A 21,676-nucleotide genomic window follows, 5' to 3' on the forward strand; every position below is an offset into this window, starting at 1 on the left:
CACAACAAACTGACCCCAGGTTGACTTCAATTGAAGCTTTAGCAAACAGCTGCTGGTCCCAGCCCTGTTAGCTAGCTGGATGGTTCTTCAGATTCAAAGCAACAAAATTTCAGGTTTGTTCCTAGTCTGTGTTCCTTGTTCCTTGTTGGTGGGCCCAACACCATAGTCAGAGATGAAGCTGTAGAGTTCACCTTTATTCTTCATTCCCTCTTTACTATCTTCTATAATTATTCTCCCCATCCCCATTCCTCTATAACTTTCCCCATTGTGGTTTTGATATTTCATGAGTCAACTTAAAAAGTTAAATGAGAATTTTTGGGTAATTTTGTGGATACTACTAACAAGAGGCAACAATCAACAGGGGACAAAGGAAATCTTTAGAAATTCAGAAATGCATAAAATATATGTGTAGTATTCTATAATATCAACACATTTTGTCTTTTAAGACTATAATAATTTAGACTTCTCTTGTACAAAGGTAGGGCCAAAAAATTTCATACATGTTCCAGATTGTGGTGCCACACCCCTTAATACCCCAGGGAGGTATAAGCATACTGGTCTCACTACCTCAAGTTTCTCCATACTCTAGTCTAGGGATGCTCAAACTACAGCCCGTGGGCCAGATGCAGCAGCTGAGGACAATTATCCCCTCCCAGGGCTATGAAGTTTCTTTATTTAAAGGCCCACAAAACAAAGTTTTTGTTTTTACTATAGTCTGGTTCTCCAACAGTTTGAGGGACAGTGAACTGGCCCCCTATTTAAAAAGTTTGAGGACCCCTCTACATAGATATCAAAATGATCTCCCTAAAGCACAAATCTGACCATATTGCCCATTTTACTCAGTAAAATTCAGTAGCTTCCTAATAATCTAGCACAAAATATAAAATATTCTGCTTCAAATGTAAAGTTCTCTATAAATTGTTTGGCCCATTTCTACTTTTCTTATACTTTTATTCCCCTCCAGCTCTATAATGTCCTACTTGAGGTTCCTTGAACATGACAGTCAAATCTCCTGACTTCAATCTTTCCCCAAATATTTCTAATGTTTAGAATGTACTTTCTCCTCACCTCTGCCTCTGACCTTTCCTTTGAAAAGTCAGCTCAAACTCACCTTTTGCAAGAAACTTTTCTTTGTTTCTCCTCCATGTCTGGTAAAATAATTTTGAGATTACTTTGTCTTCTCTGTATGTATTTGTTGTGTTTTAGCTTATGCATACTGTCTCTTCCATTAGAATGTGAGCTACTTGAGGCTTGGGAAAGAGGTTTTGTCTTTTTTTGTATCTCCAATACTAAGTATAGTTCCTCGAAACAGCCAAGTACTTTAAAAATGTTTTCTCACTCTGTTGGGTCCCAAGATATTTTCTTGGACCTGGAATCTTAATCTATTTTGCTAAATGTTCTTATCTCCTAGATCCTGTTGACTAAGAATTTTAATTGCATCTGTTGTGTTTTTTTTTTTTGTTTTTTTTTTAATTTCTGTCTGCTTCTATTAGCATTTTATCCACTTACCCCCACACCCACCCAAACTTTTGGTAACTGTGTCTGCTTTTCCATTTGCTTTTTAAGTCTCTTATTGTCTAGACCTCTGATACCTGTATCCACCTTCATCTCTGGGTACCTAAGAAAGATTTTCTGAAAATGCTTTCCTCCATCTATTTAAATAGGCTTCCAGACAATAAACTTGCTTGCTATTTATATCTTTTTTAGACTCTTATTCCTCCACTATCCTTGTTCTCCTACTACCAGCTTATGATTTACAGCTACAGCTACAGTTTTAACATTAACAACAAGGGCAGCTAGATGATGCTGTGAATAGAGTACCAGCACTGAAGTCAAGAGGACCATAGTTCAAATCTAACCTCAGACACTTAATACTTCCTAGCATGTGTGACCCTGGGCAAGAATTGCCTCAGGAAAAAACAAACAAACAAACAAAAAACACATCAACAACAAAAGACAAAGAAAAAAGGAACTGAAAAAGAACAATTGTACAATTCTTTTTTCTCATGGGTCATTAGTTACATTTTCCCACAGATGCTTGTACTCACAATGAAAGTGTAATTCTTCCAGAGAAGAAGTCTGAAGTCTCTGAACCACTTCATTCTTTTATCAGATGTCGAAATTCACCATTATTCTGTGAAATAGAATAAACTCAGGGCTTATAAATGTGTACATACACACATGCATGTATACACAGTAAAAAAGAAATACTCTACTTTTCTTTTTATCCTCTTCTTTAAAAAAAAAACTTTTGTTATCTTTGAAAGATATCCAAAATTAAGGGGCTCTACAACTTTTTTTTTCTTTTTTAAAAAAAATATTTTATTTTTTAAAAAAAGAGTAAAAGAAAAAGAAAAGCAATTCAAAACAAAATAAAGCAAAGCAAAAGAGAACATTGTCATGTGCCCAGCAGAACATTAGCAAGAATTCAAAAACAAATTGACAGATCAAGTATGTATAGAGCCAGAGTCAAGATGGTGAAGAATAGACAGGTCTTTGAGCTCTTCTTGGCTTCCCTCAGATCAATACCAGATCAAACTTCTGAACTGATTTTGGAGTGACAGAACCCACAAATATTTGGAGTGTAACAAATTTGCAGCAGAAGATATTTTGGAAGAACTTTTAATGCAGTACCAGAGCAGTGTAGGGCTCCTGGGCAGTGTGAATTGTAACCAAAATAAAGCACTGGTAGCTATTCTGTTCTACTTCAGAAGCCAGTGGATTAGCAGATTACCTGTGACACAGCCCACATAATTACATAAGGCAAATAGTGAGGCCCTGAACCCCAGAATAACATTGGACTTGGTCACACCCACCCAGAATTGGAAGGAAGCCAGTAGTGCCATATAGCTCACATTCTGTTCTATTTTCTCATTCTTTATCATTTGTTTTGTTATTTCTTGATCTTTCATAGCTTTACTGGTTTCCCCTTGTCCAATTCTTATTTTCAAAGAATTATTTTCATCTTTGAGACTACCTCTTTTTCTAGTTGGTTAACTTTTCCCCCATAATTTTGTTTTTCTTAGATGGTGTTTATTTTATTTTATTTTTTAATTTTTCCTCAATGTCTTTTAATTTCTCTAGGTGGGGAGTCATTTAATGTTACTCTTTGGAGTGGAAGCTTTTTTTTTACTTCAGTGTCTTCCTCTGAATATGAATCCCAATCTTCCTTGTTAACCATAATATGTGTCAATGGTGGAGTTCTTTCTTCTTTGCTGGTTCATTTTTATTTTTTTTTAATGAGAAGTATTAGTGTAATCATCTAATCGTGGGGTGGAGGGGATGGTGCCTCAAGTTTTCCTTTGCTCTCCACTCTAGCCAGGAACCCCAAAGCAAGAGCTCCCCCTTCCTGCAAATGCTGAGAGCCACCAGTCCCTGCTTCCCTGCCTCTGCAGCACTCAGCGGGTGCTGGTTCCTTCTTCCCCAGGGTCACATCTCAGTAGCACAACTGGGTATGGCATTCTCAATCAGCTGAGGTTCTTTAAGTCTTCCTAGACTTAAATCCCAACTTAAAGAGTCCAGGAAATGAAAGTCTCTGTGATTGCAGCTGAGACTACAGTCAGGCCCATCTAGTCCAAAGGGCCTAACTTGGTGTTTCTACAGAGCTAGCCCTGAGATGTTTGCACTTCAGACAGGTTAATCCCCAGCTCTAGCATTTTCTTCTTGGGTTGTACAGAGAATCTGTTTTGCCCCCAAGTCTTCTTTATTTTTCACCAGTCTATGTTCACCCTGAGGTGCAAATTTGTTCTACTTGTGGGGGAATATTGAAATTTACCAACCCACTCTGCCATCTCTCCAGAATCATCCTCTCTACAACTTTTTTTCTCTTTCAAAAAATGTTTCTTTCCACTGTTCATTTCTTCAACAAATCAATTACCTATGTTATAACATTCACATGTACTTTAAGCTTTCCAGAACTCTTTTGTGTATGTGTAATCTTAGCTGATCCAACAACTCTGTGAAATAAGTACCCATTTGAAAATACAGTGAAGAGGTTAGAAATGTAATGATGGAGAAACTGAGGCAGAATAGATTTTAGAGAACAGTTTGATTATTAATTTATTGGAGAGTAAATCAATTGACTGGATAAAACTCTCATCTCAAAGTATCCAGTCCTGAGTATTGTGACAGCAAGAATTTTTATAGGATAACAAGATCAATGAATAATGGAGGGAGGTACCTGGATGGGGATGCCCTAATTGGAGGAGGTACCTATAATAACATAATGGAGGGAGATACTGGGGAGGTTACTGATATTCTAATGATGTCTAAAATAGACAGACTTTTATCTTGTCAAACATTAAAAAGGAGTGATGATAGCCTAAAGATACAAGACCTTTATCTCATCAAATATTTAAGAGGGAATGATTATAGCCTGGGGTTTTGGGGCAGAGCAACTGAGATAGGAAGACTTCAAGGAGACTATGGCATAACAGTAAACTAATAAAGATTACAAAACTAAACACCTAAAAAAAGATTCATACTCAGGTTTTCTTGAATTCAAGTCTCTCAAGAGTTCACCTTTACATAGTGCTGAAAGGTTTGGAAAGTATTTTAGAGCTATCATGTGATCTGCTTCTCACATAACCCTATGAGATAGATGATATTGGGAACCAGGTCTTAGAGAAAGTAGAATTGATCCTACAGAAAAAAAAAAAATGCCCAAGGGAGGAGTCAAACTCAAGTCTTTCTGTTTCCAACTTGTGTGGGACGGTTGTAAGATTCCCCTTCCCAAATTAACTAATCAGACATCTTCAGGTACAAAGAGAAAGCATTTATTTAGTTCCTGCAGGGAAAGGCCTAAAACACTCAAGAGGCATCCCACCTTGCACATGTGCTCAACTCAACCAGCAAGTAGAAAACCCAGTTAAACAGGAAAAGACTCAAACTTTTCCACTGGATAGACTAAAAAGGATATAACCATCCTTGACCAATGGTCACCAGTGTTGTCTGCTTCCTTGGGTCATGTCACTTCCTGTAGCTTCCTTGACTGAGGATCAGATCTTCTGGCTCTGGGAATAGGGATCATGTGACAATCTCAATACTGAGAAAACTTTATTCAATCTATCCCATTCAGTCCGTACCTTTTTCATCAGTTTGAAGATTTCTTACCCCATTATATACATCTTCCACTAGGGCATCTCTGTGACGTAGACCTTCAAACTTGTCCCTCTTTAGTAACTGTAATCTGCCCTCTACCATTTAGAACCAACATCTGCACATCAGTGGAAGCTTTTAGGAACCACTTTAGCTGCTCCTGAACTTGGCTAAATCTTGAATCTAATGATTACATGCATAAGCAAGTGGGTGTTAGAATACTTATAAAGTGTTAACTCACTGGAATTGATATAAACAATGCTTATGTACTTAAGTTTACACCTTTGAGAGTTCACACATTAGCTCACACATTAGAGTTCATAAATCCAGGGGATTCACAAGTTACAGCTCCCACAATCCCACTCTTGGAGGAGGAGTCAACCTTTGAGTTTACATCTCTAAAAGACCATATAAAAGCCAGAATTCAGTGGGGAGATTCAGAGTCAGGATTCAGAGGGAACTGGAGGCTAAAGCTCAAAGAGACAAAGGACAAGCTACAAGAGCTCTTGGAACCAAGGAGAGAGATAGGCCTCTAAGAAAGCTATCTGGGCTATTTTGAAGGAGACAATAAAGGATCTGAACTTTTAGCTCCTGGGCTGCATTTGAGGGAATTATTACTCTGAACTGAAACTAAGGCTGCCTCCAGAAGTCCCCAAGAAATTTGCTCCCAGAGAACATTATATTTTAGAGAAGAATATTACAGAAAATGATCCTCAGTCCTGTTCAGCCTCCTTCAATTTCCATAAAACTAAGGTGCAATAGTAGAAAAGGAAAGGTGTTAAGAATCACACCATTTTATGCTTTTCTTATAGCTTAGCTCACCTTTCTGGCTCTAAATGTAAATAGAAAGTGGAAAAATAGACCTTCAAGAAGCTTATATGGAAAAAAGAAAGACAATATGGAAAAACAAAAAAGGACACTGGAAAAAACACTAACTGGAATCAGAAGACCTAAGTTTAGATCCCACCTCTGACACTATCTTTGTGACGTGAGGTAAGTTACTGAGCTAACTTCCTGAGGTTCAGTTTCCTTATTTGTAAAATGAAAAGACTGAACCAGGAAGTCTCTGAAATCTCTTCCAGTTCTAGATCTTATGATATTAAGAATATATGTATATCATCTGAGAAAGGAAAGAGGATATCAAACACCAGGGGACCTTTTCATAAGAGATGACACATAAACCAAGTCCTGGAAGAAGCTAAGGATTTTATAAAGTAAATGTCATGGAGTCACCCCAGTATAGGAGGTATCTGTGGGATAGAAGTATGAGTTTGGGGAACCAGAAGAAGAGCAGTTTGGCTGGAGCATAGGATATATTTAGGGGAAAAAAAAGAAGAATGAGCCTAGAAAAGTAGGCTGGATCTACATACTGATTAAAAGCTAAACTTAGCAGTATATATTTTCTTCTAGAGCAGGAGTCCATAACATTTTTTCGGGTCAGCCTAATAAAGTTTATAGATATCCTTTCAGAATAACATTTTTAAATGCATGACTTAAAAATATAAGATTACAAATCAAACTAATTATATCAATGCATAGTTTTATATATATTCTTTAAAAACCAAGTTCATAAACCCTAGGTTAAGAATCCTTTTCTTAAAGGCAATAGGACGATTCTTGAGAAGTATAATGACACAGAAAGATGCTTGCTTTGGGAAAATCATTTTGGTAATTGTATAAAAGAAAAATTCAAAGAGAGGAGAGACTAGAAGCAGGGAATTCAAATCAGAAGCTGTTACAATAATCTGGGCAACAGGTGATAAAGACCAGAATGGTAGTCAAGTGAATAGAAAGAAGGGAATTGAATTTGAAACATGTTAAGAAGGTAGAAGAAACACAATTTAGGAAATGACTAGACATGAGGAATAAAATCCCTTGTTTGTTTGAAAAATACAGACAAGTAATAAAAACCAATTCTCAGAGGAGTTATATAGCAGGTGAGCACTTCTCACAAAAGGACATATTAGACCCCATTATTCTGAGGTCCTGATTATTCAATTCAATCATGAGATACTTTAAAAAAAAGGGGAGAGGGGTTATGATAAATCAGCACTCTGAATCTCAAATACATAGGGAAATTTTATTTAAAAATAAATTGAGAGGGCAGAATATTTTTTAATATACATCAAATGGATTCCCCCCCAAATCAATAATTAAAATTATGCTATATGAAAAAACAAAACAAAATTTCAAAAGCTAAAAAGGGATAGAGAAATTCCATTGTGCTGAAAGAAACCCTAGACAGCACATCAATATCAGTATTAAACTTACAGACATTCAATCCATCCAATTAATTTTAATTAATTCATCTGCAAGAAGATAGAGACAACAATAAAACATTAAGAAGAAATATCAATATCTTCTCAGTTTTGGATAAATCTAATAATAGATTTATAAATAAATAAATAAGGAAAAAAGAAAATATGGAATCTAATACATTCCTGAAAACACTAGAGTTAAAATTTTATGGCATCTTTTAAGCGGTATTCCAAAGAACATTTATATTCACCATACTACACAGAACTTTTACAGAAATCTACATATTAGGGCACAGAAATATGACAAACAATTTTTAAAATGAACAAATAAATGATTCTATATTCTTTATGGAACATAAAACAATAAAAATTTTGAGTTGCTGATTTAGGCATAACAAAACAAAAGACAAGCTCAGATGGAGATTTAACAAATAGTGAATGTATTAAAGAACTAATCATTGAAACAATAATGTTAAAAAAAAAGTATACCAAAATGTTATAATCAAAATTTTTACAATATAATTAAAACAGTCATTAACAGTCTTCAAAACAAAACAGTCCAGAGAAAAATCACATCCTTATATACTAATTAGCAGAATGGAAAAAAGGAAGAATAATGAATTGAATATGCAATATAAAAAATTAGAAAATTAGAAAAAGATAAACCTAAAATAAGCACAATAGAAGAGGTATTAAAAATTAAAAGTAAAATAGAAACAAAAGAATTGTTTCTATTAGAAATTAAGATTTAATAGAAACAAAAAAAAAAAAATAGACTTCCAGCCAAGATGGCAGAGAGGACACACACATCCATCTAAGCTCCATCTTGCTCTCCGAATACTTTATTTCGTTTTGTTTTTTTGATTCTTCTTTGACAAAATGAGCAAAAAAATTTAAACAGACTCTAATTATAGATAGCTTCTATATGGATAGACAGCAGACTTCAAACCCTGAAGAAACTAAAAACAGACTATCTCCAGATGAATCCCCAAAGGAGAATATGATCTGATCCCCACCACACAAGGCTCTCATAGAAGAAATTAAAAAGGGTCTCACAAGAGAGCTAGAAAAAAATGGGAAAAGAAAAGGGAAGCTTGGCAAGAGGGTCTGGATAAGTCATCCCACTCATTTAAAGATAGAGTGGATAAAGAAATCAAATCCCTGAAAAACAGAATTAGTGAATTGGAAAAGGTAAACAATTCCAAGGAAAACAGAATTAGTGAATTGGAAAAAGAAAATAGCTCTCTAAAAAATAAAATTGGCAAAATGGAAAAATTCCATAGAACAAAACAACTCACTTAAAAACTCAATTGGACAATTACAAAAAGAAATTTAAAAAGTAAATGAAGAAAATAATTCATTAAAAATTAGAATTGAACAAATGGAATTGAATGACTTGAGGAGACACCAAGAATCACTCAAGCAAAACCAAAAAAAAATGAAACAATGGAAAAAATGTCAAATACCTAATTGGGAAAACAACAGATCTGGAAAATAGATGTAGGAGAGATAATCTGAGAATTATTTGGACTTCCTAAAAATTATGCTGAAAAAAAGAACCTAAACACTATTTTCCAGGAAATTATCAAAGAGAACTGTCCAGATACTATAGAAACAGAGGGCTGTAATGGGCTGAGGTTTGAGTTGATGGTCACTGAGGTTTGAGTTTCACCTCCTTCCCTGAGAAGTTAGGGAGGCTGTGATCACCTCCCCTTGGGGGCTCTGACCTCCCTGAGGAGTCAGGGATGGCATGACCACCTGTGTTCTAAAATAAAAGAAAGCAGGAGATGTAATGGGCTGAGGTTTGAGTTGATGCACTGAGGTCCCAAGCACGTGAGGCTAAATAGTAATTGGGCTATACTCTATTAATATACATGATTGGATAAAGAATGGTCCCTGCCCACTCTCCATGCAAGTCCTGATGTGTTGTAGAGGAAATGACGATTTTGGTGGGTGGAGACAGAGAGGGAGATAGGGAGAAAGCTGGGAGAGATTGGGCCTGGGTTCCATTCTCCTAGCTGCTGGTCGTGTGGCTGCTGATCTAGCTAGCTTTTTGACTCAGCTGCACACATTGATATCGCCGATTATCTTGCACCTCTGATCCTTCTTCACTGAGAATAAAGACTGACAATTTTCCCCTAACCTGAATTCCTGACTCCTGCTGATTTTAAAATACGCGATCTTCACAGAGGGCAAAATAGACATTGGAAGAATTCATTGATCACCTACTGACAGAGACCCCAAAATCAAAACTCCAAGAAATATCGTGGCTAAATTCCAGAACTATCAAACCAAATTAAAAATACCACAAGGAGCTAGAAAAAAAAATTCAAATATAGAGGAGCCACAATATGGATTACTCAGGATCTAGCAGCATCCACATTAAAGGATCGAAGGGCTTGGAATCTGATATTTGGAAAGGCAAAGGAACTTGGTATGCAACCAAGAATAACTTAACCAGCCAACTGAACATTTTCTTCCAGGGAAGAAGATGGACATTCAATGAAATAGGTGAATTTCATCTATTTCTGTTGAAAAAAACCGTAACTAAATAAAAAGTTTGATCCCCAAATATAGGACTTAAGAGAAACATAAAAAGGTAAAAAAAAAAAAAATCTTGGGAACTATATTTCTGTTATAAATATACATAATGAACACATTTATAATATAAAAAAGAAACTAGAGGTGGAAAAGAAATTGTACCAGAAAAAGGGTAAAGGGGGGGTACTACATCTCACAAAGAGGCAAAGGAAACGTATTATATCTGAGGGAAAGAAAGGAGGGGGATGAACAGAATTGGCTTAAAGAGAAAAATATTAGACATATTTGATTTATTAGAGAAACCTCCCATCCATTGAAAAGTGGAGGGAAAAGGAAAAGGGAAGGTTAAGGGGAAGGAAAAAAGAAATTTGGGAGGAAAACAAAGGAAAGAAGAGGAAATCTAGGGGGGAGGATCCGGGGGGGGGGACTGGGAGAAAAAGGGGGGAGGAAAAAAGGAAAAAACAAAAACATGAGGGGTAAAAGAAGGAAAGGAAAGAAAAAAAATAAAAAAAAGGGAAGGATGGATTAAAGAAAAATTTAGTTTTAAAGGAAACCCTTGGATGGAATAAAAGGAAAGGAAAACTGGAGAAATTAATCCTGGGAAGCCAAAAAAGCGGGGGCTATCCTGATGTTTGATCACAAAAACAAAATTGATCTAATTAAAAAGAAATAAAAGGGACTATATCTTCAAAAATAATGAAGCACTACAATAAAACATATGCACCAATGGTGGCTCACCTCTTATAAGAGAAATTAAGAGAGCTGCAAGAAGAAATAAACAACAAAACTATAATAATGGGAGATCTGCCAGAATTACATAAATCAAACCACAAATTAAATAAAAAAGAAGTCAAAGAGGTAAATAGAACACTAAAAAAGTTAGGTATGATAGATCTTTGGAGAAAATTAAAGGGAGACAGCAAGGACTACACTTTTTTCTCAGAAGTTCATGGAACCTATACAAAAACTGACCATATATTAAGACATAAAAATCTCAAATTCCAATGCATTAAGACAGAAATAATAAATGCATCCTTTTCAAATCATGATGCAATGAAAATTACATTTAAAAAAAAGCCAAGAAAAATAGACCAAAAAACTTGGAAAAAATAATCCTTATCCTAAAATGATTAAAACCAAACAAAGACATAATTAATACAAAAAAGAAAAATGAGACATCCATCAACCAAAATGTGGGATGCAGTCAAAGTTAATAAGGGAAATTTAATCCTAGAGGTACTTGCATAAAATAGAAAAAAGAGAAAGTCAATAAATTTTTCAAAAAAAAAGCAGAAAAACAAATTAAAACCTATCAAAACAAACGAAACAAAAAAAAAAGAGATTAATAAAATTAAAGAAAAAACTATTGAATTAAAAATAAAATTGGTTGGTTTTATGAAAAGACATCAAAATAGAAAACCTTTGAAATTGATTAAAAAAAAGGAAAAGAGGAAAACAAATTGTTAGTCTTAAAAATGAAAAGGAGATCCTCCAAGAAGAGGAAATTAGAGCAATAATTAGGAGATTTTCCAATTTTATGCCAATAATTGATAACTTAAATGAAATGGAAGAATATCTTAACTTTGATTAACAGAGGAAAATAATTCAGTTAAACAGTCCCCCTTTTAAAAAGGAATAGAAAAGCTATTAATCAACCCCCTAAGAAAAAATTCCCAGGACCAGATGGATTTAAATTTAAAACATTTAAAGAACAATTAACTGCAATGCTACATAAACTATTTGAAAAAATAAGAGATTGAAGGAGTCCTATCAAATTCTTTTTATGACACAGACATGATACCAGGTAGGTTGAAAACAGAGAAAAAAAATTATAGACCAATCTCCCTAATGAATATTGATGCAAAAATTTTAAATAAAATATTAGCAAAAAGATTACAGAAAATCATCCCCAGGATAATACACCATGATTAAATAGTATTTATACCAGAAATACAGGACTGGTTCAATATTAGGAAACCTATGAGCATAATTGACTATATCAATAACCAAATTAACAAAAATCATATGATCATCTCAATAGATGCAGAAAAAGCATTTGATAAAATCCAACATCCAATCCTAATAAAAACACTTGAGAGTATAGGAATAAATGGACTTTTCCTTAAACTAGTCAGGAACATCTATTTAAAATTGTCAGTAAGTATAATATGTAATGGGGAAAAACTGGAACCCTTCCCAGTAAGATCAGGAGTGAAAGAAGGTTGCCCACTATCACCATTACTATTCAATATTGTATTAGAAATGCTAACTTCATCAATAAGATTTGAGAAAGAGATTAAGGGAATTGGAGTAGGTAATGAGGAAGCCAAATTATCACTCTTTGCAGATGATATGATAGTAAACTTAGAGAACCCCAGAGAGTCTAATAAAAAGCTATTAGAAATAATTCACAACTTTAGCAAAGTTGCAGGATACAAAATAAAGCCACATAAATCCTCAGCATTTTTATACATCACCAACAAAATCCAATAGCAAGAGATACAAAGAGAAATTCCATTCAAAATAACTGTCGATAGCATAAAATATTTGGGAATCTATCTACCAAAGGAAAGTCAGGAATTATATGAGCAAAATTAGAAAACACTTTCCACAACAAATAAAGTCAGATTTAAACAATTGGAAAAATATTAAGTGCTCTTGGATAGGTTGAGTGAATATAATAATAAAGATAACAATACTACCTAAACTAATCTATTTATTTAGTGCTATACCAATCAGACTCCCAAGAAACTATTTTAATGACCTAGAAAAGAATAACAAAATTCATACTGAAGAACAAAAGATCAAGACTTTCAAGGGAACTAATGAAAAAGAAAATCAAATGAAGGAGGCCTAGCTGTACCTCTGATCTAAAACTAGATTATAAAGCATGGTCACCAAAACTATTTGATACTGGCTAAGAAAGACTGGTTGATCAGTAGAATAGGTCAGGTTCACAGGACAAAATAGTCAATAATTATAGCAATCTAGAGTTTGACAAACCCAAAGATCCCAACTTTTAGGAGAAGAATTCAAACCAAATCATTTCTAATGGAGCAGTAATGAACTGAACCAGCTATACCCAGAAAAAGAACTCTGGGGGATGACTAAAAACCATTACATTGAATTCCCAATCCCTATATTTATGCACACCTGCATTTTTGATTTCCTTCACAAGCTAATTGTATAATAATTCAGAGTCTGATTCTTTTTGTACAGCAAAATAATGTTTTGGTCATGTATACTTATTATGTATCTAAGTTATATTTTAATATATTTAACATCTACTGGTCATCCTGCCATTTAGGGAGGGGTGGGGGGTAAGAGGTGAAAAATTGGAACAAGAGGTTTGGCAATTGTTAATGCTGTAAAGTTACCCATGTATATATCCTGTAAATAAAAGGCTATTAAATTAAAAAAAAAAAAAAAAAAAAAAAAAAAAAAAAAAAAAAAAGGAGAAGAATTCACTATTTGACAAAACCTGCAAATTACTATGGCAGAAACTAGGGATGGACCCACACTTAACACTGTCACCAAGATAAGATCAAAATGGGTTCATGATTTAGGCATAAAGAATGAGATTATAAATAAATGAGAGGAACATAGGATATCTCTCAGGTAGAAGAGGAAGGAGTTTGTGACCAAAGAAGAATTAGAGATTATTGATCACAAAATAGAAAATTTTGATTATATCAAATTAAAAAGCTTTTGTACAAACAAAACTAATGCAAACAAGATTAGAAGGGAAGCAACAAACTGGGAAAACAATTTTACAGTTAAAGGTTGTTATAAAGGCCTCATTTCCAAAATATATAGAGAATTGACTCTAATTTATAAGAAATCAAGCCATTCTCCAATTAATAAATGGTCAAAGGATATGAACAGACAATTTTCATAAGATGAAATTGAAACTATTTCTAGCCATATGAATAAGTGTTCCAAATCACTACTGATCAAAGAAATGCAAATTAAGACAACTCTGAGATTTCAACCCACACCCGCGATTTAAGATGACAGGAAAAGATAATGATGAATGTTGGAGGGGATTCAGGAAAACTGGGACACTGATGCATTGTTGGTGGAGTTGTGAACAGATCCAACCATTCTGGAGAGCAATTTGGAATTATACTCAAAAAAGTTATCAAATATGTATAACCTTTGATCCAGCAGTGTTGTGCTGGGCTTATATGCCAAAGAGGTCTTAAAGAAGGGAAAGGGACCCATATGTGCAAAAATGTTTGGGGTAGCCCTTTGTACAGTGGCTAGCAACTGGAAATTAAATGGATGTCCATCAATTGGAGAATGGTTGGGTAAATTGTGGTATATGAATGTTATAGAATATTATTGTTCTGTAAGAAAACCAGAAATGAATGGAAGCTGGGGAGACTTACATGAACTAATGCTGAATGAAATGAGCAGAACAACAACAATGCTGTATGAGGATGTATTCTGATGGAAATGGATATCTTCGACAAAAAAAGTTCTAATTCAGTTCCAATAGATCAGTGATGAACAGAATCAGCTACACCCAAAGAAGGAACAGTGGGAAATGAATGTGGACTACTTGTATTTTTGTTTTTCTTCCCGGGTTATTTTTATCTTCTGAATCCATTTTTTTCTTGTGCAACGAGAGAATTCTACAGATCTGCACACATATAGTGTATCTAAAATATACTTTAACACGTTTAGCATATATAAGACTGCCTGCCATCTAGGGGAGGGGATGGAGGGAGGGAATTGAAAAGTTGGAATAGAAGTGAGTGCAAAGGACAATGTTGTAAAAATTACCCATGCATATGTTCTGTCAATAAAAAGCTATAATTAAAAAAAAATAAAGAAAAGAAAAAGAAAAAAAAAACAAAAAAAATTTCTATCATAAAAATGATGGAAAAAACTAGAGGCTAGTTCTCTGAAAACTGACAAATCTTTAGCTAATTTGATTAAAAAAGAATAGGACAAAAAAATCAAATCAATACATTTACAAATTGTAATGGGCTGAAGTTTGAGTTGATGTACTTAGGGTCCCAAGTACATGAGGCTAAATAGTAATTGGGCTATACTCTATTAATATACTGATTGGAAAAGAATGGTCCCTGCCCACCTCTGGCAAGTCCTGATGGTTTGTACAGGAAATGACGATTTTGGTGGGTGGAGGAGAGGAACAGGAAGAGAAGCTGGGAGAGACCCCATTCTCCCGCTGGCGGGGTCAGCTAGCTTCGACTCAGTGCACACATTACTATCGCCATTCTTCCACCTCCATCCTTCTTCACTGAAAAAAAGACTGACATTTTTCCCAACCTGAACCCCGGACCCTGCTGATTTTAAATACAGATCTTCACATTTGCCCAACGGTGGGAACCAAGGACTGAAAAGTCCCGTTACCAGGAATTGGGTGAGATTGTTCTTAAAAACTAAACCAGTAATCTTTTTGGCAAATGGGACAAATGCTAGCAAAGTTTCCCATCCCCCCCCAACCCCCCCCTTCAACCCCCTTCCCCTTCAACCCTTCAACCCTTTCAACCCCACCCAATGGGTATAGAAAGATGCTTAAGCTGATAGAAGGGCAAGGGCTACTTATAACTTGGGAACAGGTAGTAGACTTGGGGACATTAAACCGCATTCCCCTTGGTTCAGAGGCAGGAGCAGATCTCAAGAGCTGGGTCCCTGGTTGGACAACAGATGTCTGATATTACAAAAAACGGTCCCTTCAATTTCCATTGAGGATTTTTTTATAAATATAATTCAGTTAGCTTGAAACCCATCCCTAGAGGAAGGAAAACCCATTGCCCCACTAGGAGGCCAAAGAGGGGCCTGATATTAAGGAGGAAGGCAAAAGAGATTAATGACCATATCCCCCAGGGTATGGGGAGACTTAGGCAAGGGTGTGGTGACTTTTCCACCTCAGGAGGCAGCTTCAGCCCCACCTGGGAGAAGTGATTGAATTCCTCCATCAACTCCACCCCCGGATGGAGGGAGGAGGGGCAGGGGGGGTAGTGATGCACCAGCATCCCCCCTTCCAGCATCCCCAGATCCAATTAGAGAGATTACAAGAGGGCTTTGAAGGCCAAAGAAAAAGGGTGGCGCGGAGCCCAGCCACAATTTTCCTGTAATTTCCCAGTTTAATGCCTCGGCCCAAAAGTCGAACCTTTAAATAGAAACATCAAAGACCCGGGGGCCACCTTCGGGGCACATCAGTAGTTAAGATTTAAAATTTGGCTTTAAATTTACCCTAATGACTGGAAATCTATAGGAGTTGCCTAGAACCTGACAAAAACATGTGGCTTTCTGAATATAGTGAGCCTGTAGGATACAAGCTCAACAAAATAGTCAAAAAAGTGTTCATGTTTGGATCACCGGACCTACTAACAGGTATAGGTCCCATGCAAGGCCACAACAGATTAAATCCAGTAGCAGCATGAGCAAATTGTTGCAAGCTATCAAAGGGGATTATTCACAATAAAATGACAAAGGTGAGGCCTTCAAAAAATAACAAAGGCCAAGAACCCTTTTGGACTTTTGGGGATGTTTGCAGACCTTATCACAAGAACTAATGGGGAAAATTCATCAACAGATGTTTTAATAAAACTTGCTAAGGAAATGAAAGGTGGCAGAAGGATTATACTAGGAATACTGGACTGCAAGGATGCCCCTTTTAGAGGAGTTCATAAGACGCCGCCACAGGGCCAAATGCCTTTTAAGCCAGACTATGATGGACTTCCCAAGATCCCAAATAGACAGGGTCCCTTCGGCAAACTTAGAGAAGCCAATGCTTTCAGTGTGGGTAAAGTAGGCATCTGAAAGCCCAATGTTGGTATAGAGGCAAAGGAGAAAGAGGGGGAGAAAAGACCCAGCACCCCACGCCCAAATGCAACAGAGGGCCCAGAATGGGTGACAGGTTCGGGGAACGGGAAGGGGCCCAGCCCCAGGGCCCCGGCAAAACACCTTGGGGAGATGGCCCAATGGACACCCGAGAGTGCCTAGAAGTCCAAACCCGACATGACCAATCAGCCAGGAAGCCATGAGCAAAGGGATTAACAATCAATCAGCCAGGAAGCAAAACCCTGATGGGGAGAAAGGGACAAAGGGAGTAGAGAAATAGCTGAGAAACTGAGATACCCCTGAGAGGTGGAAATCTCCCCCTCCAGCCATGGGGATCCCTTTCCCCAGGCACAGTAGGCTTGACCATTTTACCTTTGAGAGCAAAAAAAACAGTGTCCATCCACACCGATGTGGGAAACAATGGAATAATATCCCAGTCACCAATACAGGCAGACAATGTGACTTATCACCCGGAGAAATAGGCATGGTTTACCATACAGAATTAAAAGGCTTTTTAGTACCTAGATTCTGGATTCCAAATCAAAAATCAAATTTACTGGAAACAGTTAAAAACTGACCACCATGCTCATGACTTATAAATGGCCTTCCATTGGAAGGATTGGTCACGGAGATCGAAGTCTTGAGGGCCAAGGCCCAGCCCAAAGATTAAACAGATCCCTATTTCGCCAGAGAATGGCCTCTAAGAATTAAGGATTGTTTCTATTCTACCCTCTGATAAGGAGGAATGAAAAGATTTGCCTTTTTAGTCCCAGTGTTAACTTAGCTGAGCCCTTATAAAGATTGAATGGACAGTTTTCCCAGGAATGAAAACAGCCCCCGGTCAAATGTATGTTGTGCTGTTTGCTCCAGTAAGAAAAAGCATTCCCGTTAGGCTATTACATACATGGATGACAATTGGGATTGCACCTGAGGAACAAATGTTAGAAGCATGTCTACAAAAGACCAAGAAAACACTAAGGAATTACAAATTATAAAGACCAGAAAAATTCAAAGACATGCTCCTTTTCAATATTTAGGATAAGAAGTATCCCTAAGGGCAAGTTCAAAAACGTCCTTAAGAACAGAAAAAAGCTAAACAATGAATGATTTTCAAAATTGATAGAAAACCAATGGATGCACTTGTTAGGTTTGATCCTTGTTAAAGGGAATCGTTTTGGGGGACGAAACACCACGCTTTACAAAAAGAAGCTCAAAAGGTTTGAGAGAAGTTGAACTGGTTTTATCCAAGTGGTTGAAAGAGTCACCAAAAACCCTTGGAAATATGTTTTGGCACACAAGAGGCACCCCAGAGTTCTTCATGAGGACACAGGTGATAGAGTGGGTGAACCTCCTGGCACAACCAGAAAAAGCCTTACACCCCACCCAGTGCTTGTTAGAATTTTAAAAGGCCACTAAGGGAAAGGGTCAATTATCTGGGACAAGACCTACAAGATATCCCTTTATACCAATACAAAATTAATGTGTGGGAGACCATCCCAGAGGGGAAATTTATTAATGGTCCAAATTTTTACATGGGTCTCCATTAAAGATAACTAGACTATTCTAATTGGCAATGGATTCTTAAAGAAAAAAGTTTCTAAAGTTCTTAAAGGACCAACTATTTCACGGATGCCCAAACATAATATTTGTGCTTGTACCTTGATCTAACTATAAAGAGAGTAGTCGAACTCCTTTCAGTCCCCGCAGAATGAATTGTAGCATCATTCTAGCTCTTACTTATTATCCAAGACATAAAATATAATTCTGATTCCCTATTCAGTAGGTGGTAAAAGAATTGCCACAGCCCAAATAAAATTTGCAGCCTCTAAATATATGCCTTAAGAAACTTCAAGAGCAAGTGAGAAAGACCAGGTAAGATCTTATATTCATGTCCACCTCAAGTGGACTTCAGGTCCCATATTTGATGGCAACCAAAAGTCAGAAGCCTTCTAACTATGTTGGTCAATACCCCTTTATCCAGGAAGCCCAGGCATCTCATTCTAAATATCATCAGGCTGCTCGAGCTTTACGTTTGGAATAATTAATTAATAATTAATTTGGAATAACAAGAGAGGAAGTTAGAGCATGTAAAAGCCTGTAGGTTGCCTTCCTTTCCACGCCCTACACTGCCCAGGGAAGAACCCCTGGTTTGAAACCCAAGAAATTTGGCAAAGGATGTGACCCATTATAAACTTTTGGTCGCCTGTCTTTCATCCATGTTGTGACATTTTGGGATTCACTTTGCAATACGCAGCAAAAAGAGACACAGTGGTCACTGAATTTCCCATACAAAGCTTTCCTTTATGGGTGTGCCACAAGCAATAAAACAGACAATGGTCCGCTTTATACTTCAAAACATTTGATACTTTTGTTCCAAGTATAAGATTTTACAACCACAGGATCCTTTCAATTCGGACAGGCAATAGAGAGGAGAAAAGAGATATTAAGATGCCCTCCAAAAAAAAAAAGAAAGGGGGAGCCCAGGAAACCCTAGAGAACTTCTAAATCAGCCCTTATACATTAACTTTTTGATTTTTTGACAAAGATGCACTTCAGCAGACAGGTTTTATAACCCACCAGAAGGGCAGGTCCAGTGGAAGCTCCACTATCTTAGATTGCCAATGTGGAGAGACCCAGAAAGTGGTAAGGAAAGGACCGATAGGCTAACTGGGGGAGAGGGTTTGTTTGCCCTCCAGGTGGAGAAGGAATCAGGGGGCCAAAGAACCAATTCACCGTCCACAGAGAGACGGAGCAGACCTTTGAAACAAAGGAGAAGACCCAAGAAAATCGGGTGGTTCTGTTGGATTGTTCACCATTGAAAGAGCGGGGATTTATGGGCTTGACCATAGACATCAAAGATTGTTGGACTTGAAAACCCCAGGAATCATTGGATTTCTGACCAAGGGATTTGAAAACGCCAGGAACTTGGATTCTGAGCCATAGGATTTGAAAACCCTCAGGAATCATTGGATTCTCTTGAGACATAGGATTTGAAACTCAGAATCATTGATTCGAGACATAGGGATCAAAACCCCAGGAATAGATTTCTAGAAAGAAAGACTTTGGGGACTTCAAAACTGCTAGAATCAGATTCCCAAAACATAAAAGACTTTTGGGAATTAAAACTAGGGGATCATTGATTCCCGACATTGAAACAATGGAAAAGATTTTTTTGGACATCTTTGGGTGGAAGGTTGTGTGACTGTTGTTTAATACCCTCCTTCTAGGACTTCTGGTGATCTTTTCCAACACCATGTTGATTTATATTGTTTGCTTTCCGCACTTGCATGTAAAACATGTTTTTCACCCATTGAGCCTGCACATGTGGGGGAGAGTCATCCCAAGCCCTCTATGTAGGCTTGTGTAATACCCCCATGCTGATGGGTTTGTGCAAAAAACCCCCCAGAAACCCACTAGCAACCCCCACTTCCCTTTGGTGCTTTTCATCTCCCTTCCTGAGATGTCAGGGAGGGCGTGATCATCTCCTTTTTAGTGATTTCACCGCCTTTCCTGAAAAGTCAGGGAGGCTGTGATCACCTGAGGAGTCAGGGATGGCATGACCACCTGTGTTCTAAAAAGAAAGAGGGAGATGTAATGGGCTGAAGTTTGAGTTGATGCACTTAGGTCCCAAGTACATGAGGCTAAATGGTAATTGGGCTATACTCTATTAATATACATGATTGGATAAAGAATGGTCCCTGCCCACTCTCTGTGCAAGTCCTGATGTGTTGTACAGGAAATGACGATTTTGGTGGGTGGAGGCAGAGAGAGGAACAGGAAGAGAAGCTGGGAGAGATTGGGCCTGGGTCCATTCTCCTAGCTGCTGGTCGTGTGGCTGCAGGTCTAGCTAGCTTCTTGACTCAGCTGCACACATTGCTATCGCCGATTCTCTTCCACCTCCGATCCTTCTTCACTGAGAATAAAGATTGACGATTTTCCCCTAACCTGAACTCCGGACTCCTGCTGATTTTAAAATACGCGATCTTCACAACAAATGACTAAGGCTTAAATTTAAAATCATAACAAAACTAGAAGTAAAAATAATCAGAACATATTACGAAGTTAGTTACATGCTAACAAAATTGAGAACCCAAAAGAAATAAAGGAATGTCTTCAAATACAAAATAACCAAATAATCTAAACACCAGATAGAGATCTGTATAACCAGGTTTTTTGGGGGGAGGGGATGGAGGTTTTCGAGAAGAGGGATGGAGAGGAAAAGAGGAGAGATTCAATTAACTGTGAAGGGTGAAGTCAAGAAAAGTAAAGGGTTTTTACACAGAGAAAATCATTATAGCAAAAATTAGAAGGTAAGCAGGAAACTGATCGTGATTCAAAAGGAGTATCCAGTAACTTTTGCCTCACTTTGGTCTGAAAGTTTATCAAGTTTATCAAGGTTGTCCTGACCCCTTCATTCTCCTTTTTGCAGAAAAGCTGCAGGATTAACATTACTATCAGTAGCCAGGATTAAATCATCTTTTTCCATTAATATAGCCTGATATTTTAATATCCTTGAAACAGTCAGCCATCTCCCTGCCTTTTGGTTTAATTGTCCTAATTTGATGTGGGGTGCTCACCACTAGTGCTCCCGCAAATGCCAACTTACTACTCTCTCCTAATATGGCCATAGCTGCCACAGCTTGAACACACTCAGACCATCCCTGAGACACTGAGCCTAGTAACTTTGACCTGAAGGTCATCGGCTGTCTTTGTCCATCCTCCGATTGAGTTAACACCCCTAAAGCCCCTCCCTTAACATTGAGTTAAAGTAAAAAACAAGTGAAATGGTTTGTCTAAGGTGGGGAGGGGCCAGGACTGGAGCAGTCATCTGGTCATGCTTCAATTTGGCCACCTCTTCTTTTTCTTGCTTTGTCCAGGTTAGGACCTCAGATTTTTCTCCTCACAATTTCTTATATAATCCTAAACTCCCACTTAGTTTGACATAAGAGAAGGTTATAATC

General features: G+C 37.1%; 1 protein-coding gene across 1 annotated transcript in view; it reads right to left on the bottom strand.

The window, feature by feature from the left end:
- LOC100928701 (ATP-binding cassette sub-family A member 3) overlaps positions 1–21,676 on the bottom strand; it is a 251,867-nt gene that overhangs the window by 219,480 nt on the left and 10,711 nt on the right. Inside the window, exon 2 of the mRNA XM_031942176.1 lies at positions 2,049–2,134. The gene's annotated coding sequence lies outside the window, so the exon portion shown is untranslated. The remainder of the gene's footprint in view (positions 1–2,048; positions 2,135–21,676) is intronic.

The sequence above is a fragment of the Sarcophilus harrisii genome, chromosome 1 (genome assembly GCF_902635505.1).
Source record: "Sarcophilus harrisii chromosome 1, mSarHar1.11, whole genome shotgun sequence".
In the NCBI taxonomy this organism is placed as follows: Eukaryota; Metazoa; Chordata; class Mammalia; order Dasyuromorphia; family Dasyuridae; genus Sarcophilus; species Sarcophilus harrisii.